At 45.3% G+C, this 14,181-nt stretch overlaps 1 pseudogene; it reads right to left on the bottom strand.

Annotated features, from left to right (window-relative positions):
- Nucleotides 1-8,102: 8,102 nt before the first annotated feature.
- LOC147005096 (chromatin remodeling regulator CECR2-like) lies at nucleotides 8,103-12,473 on the bottom strand (annotated as a pseudogene).
- Nucleotides 12,474-14,181: the final 1,708 nt, after the last annotated feature.

Here is a 14,181-nt window from a genome sequence, read left to right as displayed (position 1 = left end):
CCTCACACCAGTCAGAATAGCTAAGATCAAAAAATCAGGTGACAGCAGATGCTGGCAAGGATGTGGAGAAAGAGGAACACTCCTCCATTGCTGGTGAGATTGGTAGCTGGTACAACCACTCTGGAAATCAGTCTGGCAGTTCCTCAGAAACTTGGACATAGTACTACCCAAAGATCCAGCAATACCTCTCCTGGGCATATACCAAGAAGATATTGTAAGTGGTAATAAGGACACATGCTCCACTATGTTCACAGCAGCCTTATTTATAATAGCCAAATGCTGGAAAGAACCCAGATGTCCTTCAACAGAGGAATGGATACAGAAAATGTGGTACATTTACACAATGGATTACTACTCAGCTATTAAAAACAATGAATTTATGAAATTCTTGGTCAAATGGATGTATCTGGGAGATATCATCCTGAGTGAGGTAACCCAATCACAAAAGAAATCACTTGATATGCCCTCACTGATAAGTGGATATTAGTCCAGAAACTTTGAATACCCAAGATACAATTTGCCAAACACAAGAAAATCAAGAAGCAAGACCAACATGTTGATACTTCATTCCTCTTTAGAATAGGGAACAAAATATCTATGGAAGGAATTACAAAGAAAAATTTTGGAGCTAAGAAAAAAGGATGGTCCATCCAGAGACTACCCCAGCTGGGATCCATCCCATAATCAGCCACCAAACCCGGACACTATTGCATAAGCCAGCAAGATTTCGCTGAAAGGACCCTGATATAGCTGACTTATGTGAGGTTATGCCAGTGCCTGGCAAATACTGAAGTGGATGCTCACAGTCATCTATTGGATGAAACACAGGGCCCCCATTGGAGGAGCTAGAGAAAGTACCCAAGAGCTGAAGGGTTCTGCAACCTGATAGGTAGAACAACAATATGAACTTACCAGTACCCCTGAGCTCATGTTGCTAGCTGTATAGGTTGCAGAAGATGGCCTGGTTGGCCATCATTGGGAGTAGAGGCTCCTTGGTCTTGCAAAGTATGCCCCAGTACAAGGGAACACCAGGGCCAAGAAGTGGAAGTAGGTGGGTAGGGGAGCATGGGGGAGGGAGGGTACAGGGAAGTTTTGGGATAGCATTTGAAATGTAAATAAAGAAAATATCCAATAAAAATAAAAAAATTAAAAAAGAAATAAAAAAAGAAAAATAATATTCAAAAAAAGAAAAAACTATACCATTGACTTTTTGTGGTTTTCATTTCTCTGTGTGTGTGTGAGTGTGTGTCTGTGTGTGTGTGTGTGTGTGTGTGTCTAGAGAATGACGTTGGGTGTTCCCTCAATAAATTTTAAAAGAAGGGCAAATTATTTATTTTTCATTCGTATAGTATATGCTGTCCCTTTCCTTCCCCCAACCCTCTCCCCTCCACCTCCCCTTTCCTGAAATCTACCTTCCGGGAAGCAGTACTACCCTCAGAAAAGCACAGGCCTCCCAGGAACATCAACCAAATACAGCATAACAGGGGGCAATAAAACTCAGCACATAAAGCTTCTGCAAAGCTTCTGCAAGGCTAAAGACACCATCAATAAGACAAAAAAACCACCAACAGATTGGGAAAGGATCTTCACCTATCCTAAATCAGATAAGGGACTAATATCCAATATATATAAAGTACTCAAGAAGGTGGACTCCAGAAAGTCAAATAACCCCATTAAAAAATGGGGCTCAGAACTGAACAAAGACTTCTCACCTGAGGAATACCGAATGGCAGAGAAGCACCTGAAAAAATGTTCAACATCCTTAATCATCAGGGAAATGCAAATCAAAACAACCCTGAGATTCCACCTCACACCAGTCAGAATGGCTAAGATCAAAAATTCAGGTGACAGCAGATGCTGGCGAGGATGTGGAGAAAGAGGAACACTCCTCCATTGTTGGTGGGATTGCAAGCTTGTACAACCACTCTGGAAATCAGTTTGGCGGTTCCTCAGAAAATTGGACATAGTACTACCGGAGGATCCAGCAATACCTCTCCTGGGCATATATCCAGAAGATGTCCCAACCGGTAAAAAGGACACATGCTCCACTATGTTCATAGCAGCCCTATTTATAATAGCCAGAAGCTGGAAAGAACCCAGATGTCCCTCAACAGAGGAATGGATACAGAAATTATGGTACATTTACACAATGGAGTACTACTCAGCTATTAAAAAGAATGAATTTATGAAATTCCTAGCCAAATGGATGGACCTGGAGGGCATCATCTTGAGTGAAGTAACACAATCACAAAAGAACTCATACAATATGTATTCACTGATAAGTGGATATTAGCCCAAAACTTAGGATACCCAAGATATGAGATACAATTTGCTAAACGCATGAAACTCAAGAAGAATGAAGACCAAAGTGTGGACACTGTGCCCCTTCTTAGAATTGGGAAAAAAACACCCAGGGAAGGAGTTACAGAGACAAACTTCATAGCTGTGATGAAAGGATGGACCATTTAAAGACTGCCATATCCAGGGATCCATCCCATAAGCAGCTTCTAAACGCTGACACCATTGCATACACTAGCAAGATTTTGCTGAAAGGACCCAAATATAGCTGTCTCTTGTGAGACTATGCAGGGGCCTAGCAAACACAGGAGTGGATGCTCACAGTCAGCTATTGGATGTATCATAGGGCTCCCAATGGAGAAGCTAGAGAAAGTACCCAAGGAGCTAAAGGGATCTGCAACCCTATTGTTGGAACAACATGATGTACTAACCAGAACCCCGGAGCTCTTGTCTCTAGCTGCATATGTATCGAAAGATGGTCTAGTCGGCCATCAATGGAAAGAGAGGCCCATTGGACTTGCAAACTTTATATGCCCCAATATAGGGGAATGCCAGGGCCAAAAGAATGGGAATGGGTGGGTAGGGAAGTGGGGGGCGCTATGGGGGACTTTTGGGATAACATTGGAAATGTAATTGAGGAAAATATGTAATAAAAATATTAAAAATTAAAAAAAAAACTCTGCACATGTTATCATATCAAGGCTTGGACAAGACATGGCAGGTCAGTGGAGGAAAAGGGTACAAAAAGTAAGCAAAACATTCAGAGAGAGCCTTGCTACCACTGTTAGGAATCTTGCAAGAATGCCAGGCTATAAAACCATAACATAAATACAGAGGACCTAGATCAGACCCGCACTGGGCCTCTGCACTCTGTGGTAACCCATGTGTCCTTGTCAGTTGATTCTGGTCTCATGTTCTTTCTTTCTTTCTTTTTTAATATATTTTCTTTATTTACATTTCAAATGTTATCCCCTTTCCTTGTTTCCCCTCTGAAAATACCCTATCTCCTCCACCTTCCCCCTGCTCCCTCACCCACCCATTCCCAATCCTGGTCCTGGCATTACCCTATCCTGCATTAAGGGGGAAAAATGAAGATTCTGGGAGGAAGAGAGGGACCTTGGAGGGAGAGAGGAAGGGGAGGAAATAAGGGAGGCAGTATCAGGTACTGGAAGGGATTGGAGAGAGGAACAGGAGGTTAAGAAATTGAAAAAAAAATTACATGGGGAGTGGAAGGATGAGGAACAGGGAATAGACCCTTGAGGCTCTCAGACATCAGGGAGATAGAACCTGTAGAGACCACCTCCAATAGATAGGTATGCCTCCCCCATGTCCCCCAAACCCAAAGGCGACCCCTGCCAATGCTCTCTGTCAAGGAATTGTGCCATCCACCCATCTCAAAGATTTTAACCAAGAAATGTTCCTGAGAAAAGGAAGAACAGGGACAAGAAATGGAGCAGAGACTGAAGGAAGGGCTGTCCAGGGACTTCCCTACCTGGGGATCCATCCTGTCTTCAGACACCAAACCAGACACTGTTCCTGTGGTCAAGAGGAGCTTGCAGACAGGAACTTGGAGTGATGTTTCTTTGGGAGGTGTGGCCAGCAACTGACCATTGGAGCCAACTATTACACTGAGCTCAGGGAACTCATTGCAGGAGCTTGCAGAAAAGCTGGAGGTGAAGAGGGGAATGGAATCCTATTGAAAAACAAAATCTGCTGGCCGGACCACCCAGTACTCCTAGACACTAGACCACCAACCCAGGAGTGTATAAGCAGGGATCTATAACTCCAGATACATTGTAGCAGAGAATGGCCTAACTGAAAGCAATGGGAGGCAAGGCCCTTGGTCCTATGGAGGTTTGATGTTCCAGTGTAGGGGGTTTCTCAATCAGTAGGTCAAGAAAGGGAGGGTGGTTGAAGGAGAATCCTCATCCAGGCACAGTGGGGGCTGAGAGTGCAGATGTATTTTGAGGGGTTAGTGGAGGGTAACCAGGAAGTGGCATATCATGTGAGATGTAACCCAATGGAATGATTAATAAATACATTTTTAAAACACACACGTAAACCAGGCATTTAATTTTACCAGTGAAGATTCAGTGGCAGTAGCCAGCTCAGAGAGTCAGTGAAAGCACCTAGCTGACCTTCCTACCCTGATGAACTCCCAGTAGGAAAGCAGTCTTTATCCCTCCCCATACTGTCTAAAATATCCATCAAGTTAAAGTCCTTCTTTCTCAGGCCAGACAGTGGTGGTTCATGTCTTTAATCCCTGCACTTGGGAGGCAGAGGCAGGCAGATTTCAGAGTTCGAGGCCAGCCTGGTCTACAGAATGAGTTCCAGGACAGCCAGTGCTATACAGAGACATCTTGTCTCAACCCCCCCTCCCCCAAAAAGGCCATCCTTTTGTTTAATTATATTCATTCCCTTTCAACTGGTTAATTGCTCTACTTCTGGACATGGTGTTGACTTTAATTTGCTTTGCAATATATGTGAGTGATAGGGATGAACCACAGGACAAAAATGTACACTGAACAGAAAGCTCTTGGATTACAGGTCTGTGCTAGGACTGAGCTACACCATAAAAAGGTGTTTTTCTTTTTTCGTTTTCTTTTTCAGGAATTAACACAATCTTGAGGTTTACAATGTGACCAAATATCCTGCAGCATAGATTAACCATAATCCCTTTCTTTTAGAAATCAAGCTCTCTGACAAGTGTCCTGGTAGTTTCCAGGCATGTCTGAGTGCATCATCATGGGAACACGATGATTCCTAGGACATCAGAAATGGGGTCTTGAAGCAGTTTAAAAGGCAAAAGAAACCTAAAAAGCACCAAGCCACCCCTAATCCTTATCATAAGGGATAAATTACCCTTCCCCCTTCTCACATAATTTATGGCAAGATATCACCATTCTTGACCTTGGCTCAGTGTCCTATGTGCTGCTGAATGGAAGTGTTTATGTCCAAGGGTCAACAAACAATCCAAAGAAACACTGAATTCAGTTAAACACGGAAGGTTTATTAAATGCACACCCCATGACAGAACAACCAGGACAACAGCTGAAAACTGTATGCTAGACATTTCTTAGGGCCAGCTCCATGAAAAAAAAAACCACAAAGAGCTCATGCACAAGGACTGGAAATGCTGGCCTTACTCAAGCCGATTTAAACATAATAGTTCATATTGACCTTGAAGTTGAAAGGTCTTATGTGAAACATATAGATGTGGACATTTATAAGGTTAACAGACCTCAGATCTCCACTCCTTTTTCATCTTTGTTGACTGCAACAAACTGCATTATCCTCGGCTGTTCAACTCCCTCTTAGGAGCTTTCCTTATCATGTATACCATGGCTCTGGCATTTTTAACGTCTTTGAGTCTCCAAGGTAATTTCAATGATACAGCTTCTTGTTTCAGTGTCTGGGATTCCACTTGAACTTTTGGGCTCCTCCTAAGGGCTGGCATCACTTATCCACCTCTGACCTCTGTAGCACTCTAAGTTCAGGTTGATCCACTCCACTACAGCTGCTGTTCTTGGTGATCATCCCATGGTACTGACAAATCCAATACACAAGGGTGTTCCACTCAAACTAGGCTTCACCAATAGCCTCTCATAGGCTCTCTTCATGGTGCCAAGCCTCAAATCCTTTTCATGACACCCTCAGTCCTGGGCCATCAACTACAGCTGAGGCTACACCTTCTCCAATGGTGTTCCATGATCTCTCACAATGCCAAGCATCAGCTGTTCTTCATGACACCTCATGCCTTCCAAACCAGTGCCACCTGGGTGACTCTTCCACATTACCAAGTCCAGAAGCTGCATGAAGTACAACCTTGCCTGTCTCTGAAACACAGCTTCTGTGTGCTCTAAGAAAACGATTCCCAGATTTCAATTCAGTGATGCTGGTCTCTTCTTAATCATTGCTAATATCTTAGCTCCAGCTAACCCGAATCAAATGTCCCAGTAGTTCCTTCCATTCCTAAGTCTAGATCCAGAGCCACATGGCTGAAGGTGCCCAGTTCGGCTGCTTACAGGAACTAGAACATGACCCTCTTGTACTATTACATTATCACTGGCTTTGTTTTCCAAATCCTTCACTGCCTAAGCTAGGCTATCCTGGTTCTTGCCCTGTAGATTGACCTTGAAAGGCATAGATCAACATGCCTGTCTCCTGGGATTAAAGGTGGCATCACCATGCCTGAATCTAAATTTAGATGGGTAGAGTCTGACCCCAAGGTCCCACTTCCTTAATCTGTTATCTCCTAACATAGGATTTTGCTCCATTTCACGTCCTGGTGCCCCTTTAATACTCAAACCATGTATTTTATATTTTTCCTTTCTAAGCTTGCTATGCTTGTTAAAACTTATCTTTCTAAGACTTAACCAGAGAACAAAGTCTCTGCTGGGCTTTTCTGAAACTTCCCTTGTCAATGCAATTAATCTGAGGCACTTCACCTTAGTCTCAGGCAGACTTGTCAGTCTAGGACAAAAACTAGCCACATTCTTCATCAAAATATGACAAAAACAGTCTTTCTGCCACATTCTGAAATTCTTCTCCTTTGAAATCTCTTGGGCCAGGTCAACACAGTTCAAATCACTCCCAGCAACAAAGTCTTCCATATTCCTACTAGGATGACCCATTAAGCCACTTTTAAAGCATTCCTCTGTGTTCCAAATCCAAAGTCCCTAAATCTACATTCTTCAAATGAAAGCATGGTCAGTCCTATCCCAGCAATGCCCCATTCCCTGGTACCAACTTCTGTCCTTTTTTTTTTTTTCAAACCTGTGCAATTTCTTTCTTGGGACTAACATACATAAGAAACCTGAGTAGTCACTTTCACAAAATGTGATTGTGCTAGAAAGTGTTGTTTGATGCCTTCTAGATCACAGGCCTGACAGGCCCATGAAGAAGCCACTTTATCTTTTGATAAGTAAAACACTCTAGAGTCCAAATTCCTGGCTTACAACTATCTGGTAGAGCTGGTGGAAAAGCAGGAAGGGACATGCTTTCCCAAGTCCAGAACTTAGGCCACCAGAGTGAGAGCAGCCTGTCCTATGGCTGCAACACCCAGTAAAGCCCCATGACAGCACCGTCCAATCAACTGTGAAATGAATGCTGAGGAGGACATGTTGTCTCCGAGGCCAGCTGCAGAGGAAACAAGTTAAGTGACATATATAAGCTGCAGTCTTCAGGGTCTCTTCTCCTCGTTCCTCAGGCATTCAGTGAGACCTGACTGTACAAAGACAGAGAATCTTCCAGTACAGTATGCTGACCATATCGGGGAAGGACTCCCAACTCCTCCATGTACCCACCTGACTGTCCCACTATATATACAATACAGTCACCACAAAAAAAAAATAATAATTTTAATTTGGCAACATGAAACTTCTGTAAACTGGACCAGCTCCAAAAACATTAATACTAAAGTAGTCCCTTCACCAAATATATACCTGAGATTAGCTGCTCATGAAAGTTTAAAGGCACCACTCCAGCATTACATGTCCACTTTTGATTTTCCCTGGACAAGAGTCTTGGGATTTGTAGAAGCCAGCAAGAACTCGAGGTATATTGCTGTGGGTAAGTTAGTCAGCTGTGCAGATGATCCCAGCTACAGGCCAACCAGTTATCTAAAGAGTATGCACCTAAGGCTTATACTGTTCAGCTCTGAGGAAGGCTTGATTCACAGTGAAGAGGTGGAACCGGAAGACAGGACAGAGATGTACAGCATTCATTCCTCCAAATCTGCCAGGCCTGACTTATGGTCTCCACAAGCAGCCGTCCACTTCCTTAGGGCTTAGGTCCTCCCTAGACTAGCTCTGATCCAGAGGAAGTATTGGGATTTTACGAGTCAGCAACTGTTCTGGTGACTCCACAGGCGCCCAGGTCTTTTGGAATAAGGACTGTGACTGGACTGGATGCATTTGCAATCCCGTTGGTCTGTGTACTTCTTGAAATGTGCCTCTTAATCTGCTTCAAGTGCCAGACTGCTCCATCATCGAAGCCTGAAAGTGACCTAGGCCCTCTTTGTGACAGAAGTTGAGGGAACGCTCTGGAGAGAGGCCATTGGGTTGGGTGGCTACTGGGTGGGGATGTGGATGGGCAGGCACAGAGGATGGGTATGCCCTGGGGTGAAAATGACTGGCTGATCACTGAGGAGTGTATGGAGACCCTGTCTGCAGCATCACACTGTGGGGTGGGAAAGCAGATGAACCAAAAGTCATTCCTGAACTCAGAGATGGTGGTGGAGTTCCATAAAGGTAGACACTGGTTGACAGTGAGTTCTGCCACTTGGGAGCTGCATCATGGTTGTCGAGATCTAGAATTTTGGGGGACTCTCTGGCCTCTCCACAGATCATCCATCTTTTCTTCTTCTGGACCAGAATTGTGTCCATCAGGAGGAACAACCTTAGCAGACACTGCATCCATTTGAGTTGGAGGAGTTAAGGCAGAATTTAGTGTCTCACAACCTTGCAGACTAGACAGGACATTCTTCTCTGGGAAGAGGGAACATGGAGGGTGACTCCCTGGGGGTCCACTTGGGCTTCTCTGGGAAGGGAGAGATCTCTGCCAATCAGAAAAGCCCTGTGGACATGTATAATGAGGAGTCCTCTGATAGGGGTGGTAGGAAGGCAGAGAAGAAGGCTGGTAGGTATATCTCATTCCTTGCTGAGGATGGTACCTAGGAAAGAGTCCAGGGTGGGGACCATTATCCTGGAACCCCCTGGGAGGAAAGGACTGAAGCTGTGAACCTGAGGACTTTCCTCCCATCATAGAGCCCAAGCCTTGCAAACTTGGACTCATAGGGTACTGTGTAGCTGAGTTAGAGTATTCTATGCCAGGCATGTATAAGGGAGAAAACTGGTTCACCTTGCCAGCCATCCAACCGGGATCTGTGCAAAGAGGTGTAGTAGCATTCGGTCCTATGCATAGCATGGCTTCTTGCAATGTTTTACCCCTGGGGCAGATTGGCTTTTCTGGACCACTACCATCAAGGCCCTTCCCCTCTGACCTACAGGGAGATGCTTCACCAAGGACCTCATTTTCAGGTAGATTCCCCATCTCTGCCACTATGGAGAAGTCTCTCAAACAGCCTTGCACAGCTGGGCTGCTGTAGCTATTGTCCAAAGGCCAGGTGTTCTTGTTCTTTGATGTGTTAGAAGTGTCTGCAGAGTCTGAAGCATCACTATTGAGTCGGAAGTCCTCTGTTTCCCTTTCTTGTGGTGAGCTTTGCCTGGTACCGCTGGCTTGCAAGGGAGGTGCAGGGTGAAGTAGTTGTTTGAGGTATACCCCCTCTGAAGAACAAATGCTTGCTGCTTTCTCTTCATGTCCAGGCAAAGGCTCTGGGTCTTCCTCAGGCTCTTGTGTTTCAGTCATCTCCTGTGTACTCCCAGGGTTGTCCAATGCAGTCTCGGGCTCTGACACATGTACTGATGACGAATGAGCTACCTTTGGAGAGGGACCAGTTATTGGGGAGGAGTGCGCTGGAGGGGGGTGGTAAGGCATACCTGGGGGAAAGACTCCGGAGGGGAGCTGCTTCATGGCAATCATTTCAGGGCTGTCCATCATGGATTCCCCTACTTGTGCCCCCCGGGGCACCTGGGAGGGCCCTCTGAATCCAGGACTTGGTGCTGGAGTTGGAGGTGTCTGCAAACCATGTCCATCAGACTTACAGGGTGGCTGCATATACCCTGAGGAAGGAACACCATGAGGTAGAAAGCTTGACTGTTTAGTCCACTGGTTTGGTGGGATAGGTTGTCTCATCACTCGGCCATCCATCACATGACCAATGGTATGAGGGTGGTGAGAGGGTCCTGGACCCAGGTGGGACTTCTCAACTGGCCCCAAACATCCAGGGTTTACAGTACCATGGTTCCCATTCCAAACAGCAGGGTGTCCTCGATTTAGATACTTGTATGAATGATAAATATGACCAGGAGAAATTTCAGACCTTTCAGGAAAGTCTGGGGGTCGGGCTGGAGTCCCACCATGCCTAGAAGGAATAAATCCTGCCTGGAATGGATCTGGTGGATACATGTTTCCAACTTGACTGGGACAATTCATCTGCCCAAGCTGTAAGGATGGGACATGTGACACCATATTGGAAAGGTCTGAAGCACTGAGCAGGGATCCCCAATGGTTACTAATTCCAACTGGAGACTGTATAGCAAAGGTTGGGTGTTGCAAGGGCTCCTCTGGGGGCACCTCTGGAATTCGAGAGGAGCCATGTATGTTGATGGGTTTTGATCCTTGAAGAGAGCCAAACGTTCCTGGTGCTGCTGGCTTCATCTGGTTTAAAAGGGATGCGTGGCTAGGCACCCTACCACAATGCAGGGGGCAAGAAAAGCCTTGGCCACTTGATGTGCCGACCTCTGGAGGGAGTTGTATGGAACTGCTGCTCTGATTGTCCCCTGAGGAGGCAGCTTAGTGTGCTGCGGGCAATGATTTTCCCCCATTCTTTACTGGTGGGTGTTTCCTGCTGTACACTTCTGTGTTTCTTGAGAGAGTCCAAACATGGCTTCCACTATTTCTACCAGACTGACTCCTTCTTTTTTAGCATTTTTCATCCTCTTTGATCCAAAATTCTTCATCTGTGTCTCCATCTTCACCAGGAAAGTGTTTTGTCATGGCCCGATGGAAACACTGCTCTAAATTGTCAGACATCTTGGTATATTCATTACTGTCACCATTGTATTTTCGGCAATTTTTGAACATGGTCTTCGTGACATTTACAAATTCCTCCTTGGTACAATATGAACCTCCATTTAATTTCTTCTCCATGCTTGAAATATCCATGGGGGTCTTAATAATCTGGTAATAGTTGGGGGCATAAGATTCATCCACAGTTTCCAAGAAGGGCCAGGAATTCTTGTGAGCCTTCGCCACATCTAGAACTTTTACATGGCTGTGAAATCCTCATCCAATTCAAAGAGGTCCTTGGTCTTCTTCCATTCCCTCATAGGAGAATTCAGATCCAAATGGGAAAGTTCTGGGGGTAGCTCCTTGCCTTTAGCCAATAGCCATGCTCATTCTTCCCTGAGCTTTCTCCTCTTAGCCCAGACTTCCACTGCCTTGACCTTTTTCCTCCTTTTCCTGCATTCTCTCCTCCTTTAACATCTGATCTTGCTCCTTCTTCTGCACTGCAAGAAAGATCGGTCGTTCCTCCTCCTCCCCCCTGTGCTTCTGTTTTTCTATCTTGGTGAGCATGGGAGTTTCCTCTAGCTTGATGAATTGGATGGGCAGGTGGACAGATATAAACCTGTGTTGCAGCTCTGGCTTTGTGCCCTGTGGACATTTTCCCTTCTGAGCAATCATGTTGCAGATTTCAGGCAGGAAGTCCTGCTAAGGAGCTTGTAGAGTTGCTGCTCTTGGAGAGAGGTCGGCTCTCAGGAAGCTCTCAGTAACCTGTCTCCATTCTTCTGTTAGACACAGGATCCACCAAGTACCTTGGCCTGCCCCTCCGGATCCATTTCTTTTGTGTAGGTCAGACGTCAAGGAGTTTTCTTCCTGCTTTTCACTGGATATAATCTCCTCCTGTAGTTTTTTTTTTTTTTTTTTCGTTTTGCAGGCCTTCATCTTCTTTTGTCTGTTTTTCCTGGAACATTTGAGACATTTTTTTTTTTTTTGCCTTTCACTTTCCCTGCTCAAGGAGAGTTCTCCATTGGACCTTCCGTGTACTAGGTCTTCTTTGTACATTTGTGTCCCATAGAAGTACCAGTACAGTGCACCTGAATTGTCTTCACCTAGAGGTTCAACTCAGAGACTGTCTGCATCCAGACCCTTGAGAAGATCAAAGACATCATCTGCAACAAGCGGGTAATCACAGAGGAGATGCAGGATCTCTACTCATGTACGCAGAGGAAGGTTTGAAAACTGGGATCTCTCAGAGGATTGGGCTTTCCTTCTTCAAGCTCACAACCTTAGTTAACAATATCTTCCAAGTAGCTGTGGAATGTCTGAGACGTGATACCTCTTCGCTAATAGCAGCCTTGAAGCAGGCAGGCAATCAGATCACTGATAAATACCAAGTCATCTCTGTGAAGAGCTGCCTCTAACTCCTCGATCTCGAAGTTGAGCAGGCATAACGCCTTGTGAAAGAACAAGCAGAATTGTGCGATGGCTGGGACTTCCCACCAGGAGCAGAGCACGCCCAGCATGGCCATGCAGCCTTCCTCTGGGCACATCTCCCTGCTGTGATTACTCACTCACTCTTGCTTGCTTCAATCTTGCTTGCTAGCTCCAACTCTGGCCATGGGGCAGCGCCTCTCACTCAGCAAATGGCAGCTCCCTCAGCTTAGCAAGAGCTCAAGCAGAGGCGGGCCAGGACAGGGGTAGTGCACTGGGGGAGTAGCTTGCAAACTCGCTCAAGCAGCCGCATGCTTGCCCCCTCCCTCAATGGCTGTCCCAACATCTGATTTAGTTATGGTTTTACTGCTGGGAACAGACACTATGACTAGGGCAAGACTTATAAAAACATTTCATTGGGGCGGGCTTACACGTTCAGAGGCTCAGTCAATTATCATCAAGCATGGCAGCATCCACACAGGCATGGCACGAGCAGAGCTGACAGTTCCACATCTTCACCCAAAGGCTGCTAGTAAAAGACCCATTTCCAGGCACCTAGGATGAGAGTATTAAGCCCACACACACAGTGACATGCCTACTGCAAACAGGTCACACCTATACCAACAATGCTACCCATCCAAATGGTGCCACTCTCTGGTACAAGAGTATACAAACCATCACAACTTGGAAGCATATTATGGCAAAAGCATGAAATAGACTGATGGCTGCCATGTAACAAATTTCCTACAGATATGGTAAGGGGGCAAGCCTTACCAGAGAGAACTTTGTATCATTAGGAAAGATGTCTGCATGATGTTAGCATGTTTATACAAGGTCCATGGCCTCAACAGGAGCACTTTCAAGGAGGACAGAGAATGTGTGTTTTACTTGAAATAAAGGGCTTCAGCACTGTTGCTCAGACTGGTCGGTGCCGATTTCACCTCACTCTATCCATGCAGAGGAACCCAAGTTGTCCTCCCACATTCCTTTTGAGCAAGGTATAGGCACAAAAAGACCAGGACGCAGAGCTGTTTTCCAATTCCTCAGTTATGCTCAATTTTTAACTAATGTTTAAACAAATACAGTGTGGTCACTTATTATTGATAGTCTTCACATCTTACTGAGGGCACCAATTGCTTGACTACAACCAACTCTCTAAAAAGTCTGCGCCCTGGGACATATATCAAGATCAATCTGGCATGGAGGTGCATGCACACTTTCCTGTACTGAACATAGAAAGGTGGAGGTAGAAGTTTGATGTATGGTAAATTGGCCACCAAGTTCACATTTTGCTCCTGGATTTCATCTCAGGACAAGGATGTGGAGAGTCGCTGATGGCTTCTGTCTAGCCCCTTGAAAGGTTCTCTGAGCTTTGGCCTCAGCACTTAATACTTCCTGCTGGGTCAGCAACACTAAAGGAAGCTAAGATTTTCATAGGCACAGTATCACACTACCAGCAGTGGATATTAATCAGTTGTTCAGATGATGATACTCACTTTCATTTTTTCCTAATGTGGGCTAAGGGAAACAGAGAACATAGTCCTTAGAATGGAAAGATCATTCTCACTTCTCCATCTTCCCAGAAAGAAAGACTGGAAGGGAGAGAATGGTAAGTTCTTTATAATAGAAAAGACTTGGTAAGTGAAGCCTTTGATGTAGCGTGTGACTCAGTGTTGTTTTCTGAAACAGGGTCTCAAATACCCCATGTGGACCAAGTTAACCTTGAGCTCAGACAATTCTGCTTCCACTTTCCTATATTTGAGCTTCCAAGTGGGGCCTCCAAGTACTGTGGAAACATAACTAGTCATTTGAGAGACCTGGATAATC

This window comes from Mus caroli, unplaced genomic scaffold, assembly GCF_978045245.1.
Source record: "Mus caroli unplaced genomic scaffold, Mus_caroli_1 scaffold_4, whole genome shotgun sequence".
Classification (NCBI taxonomy): Eukaryota; Metazoa; Chordata; class Mammalia; order Rodentia; family Muridae; genus Mus; species Mus caroli.
This window is presented reverse-complemented; position numbering and strand designations above follow the sequence as displayed.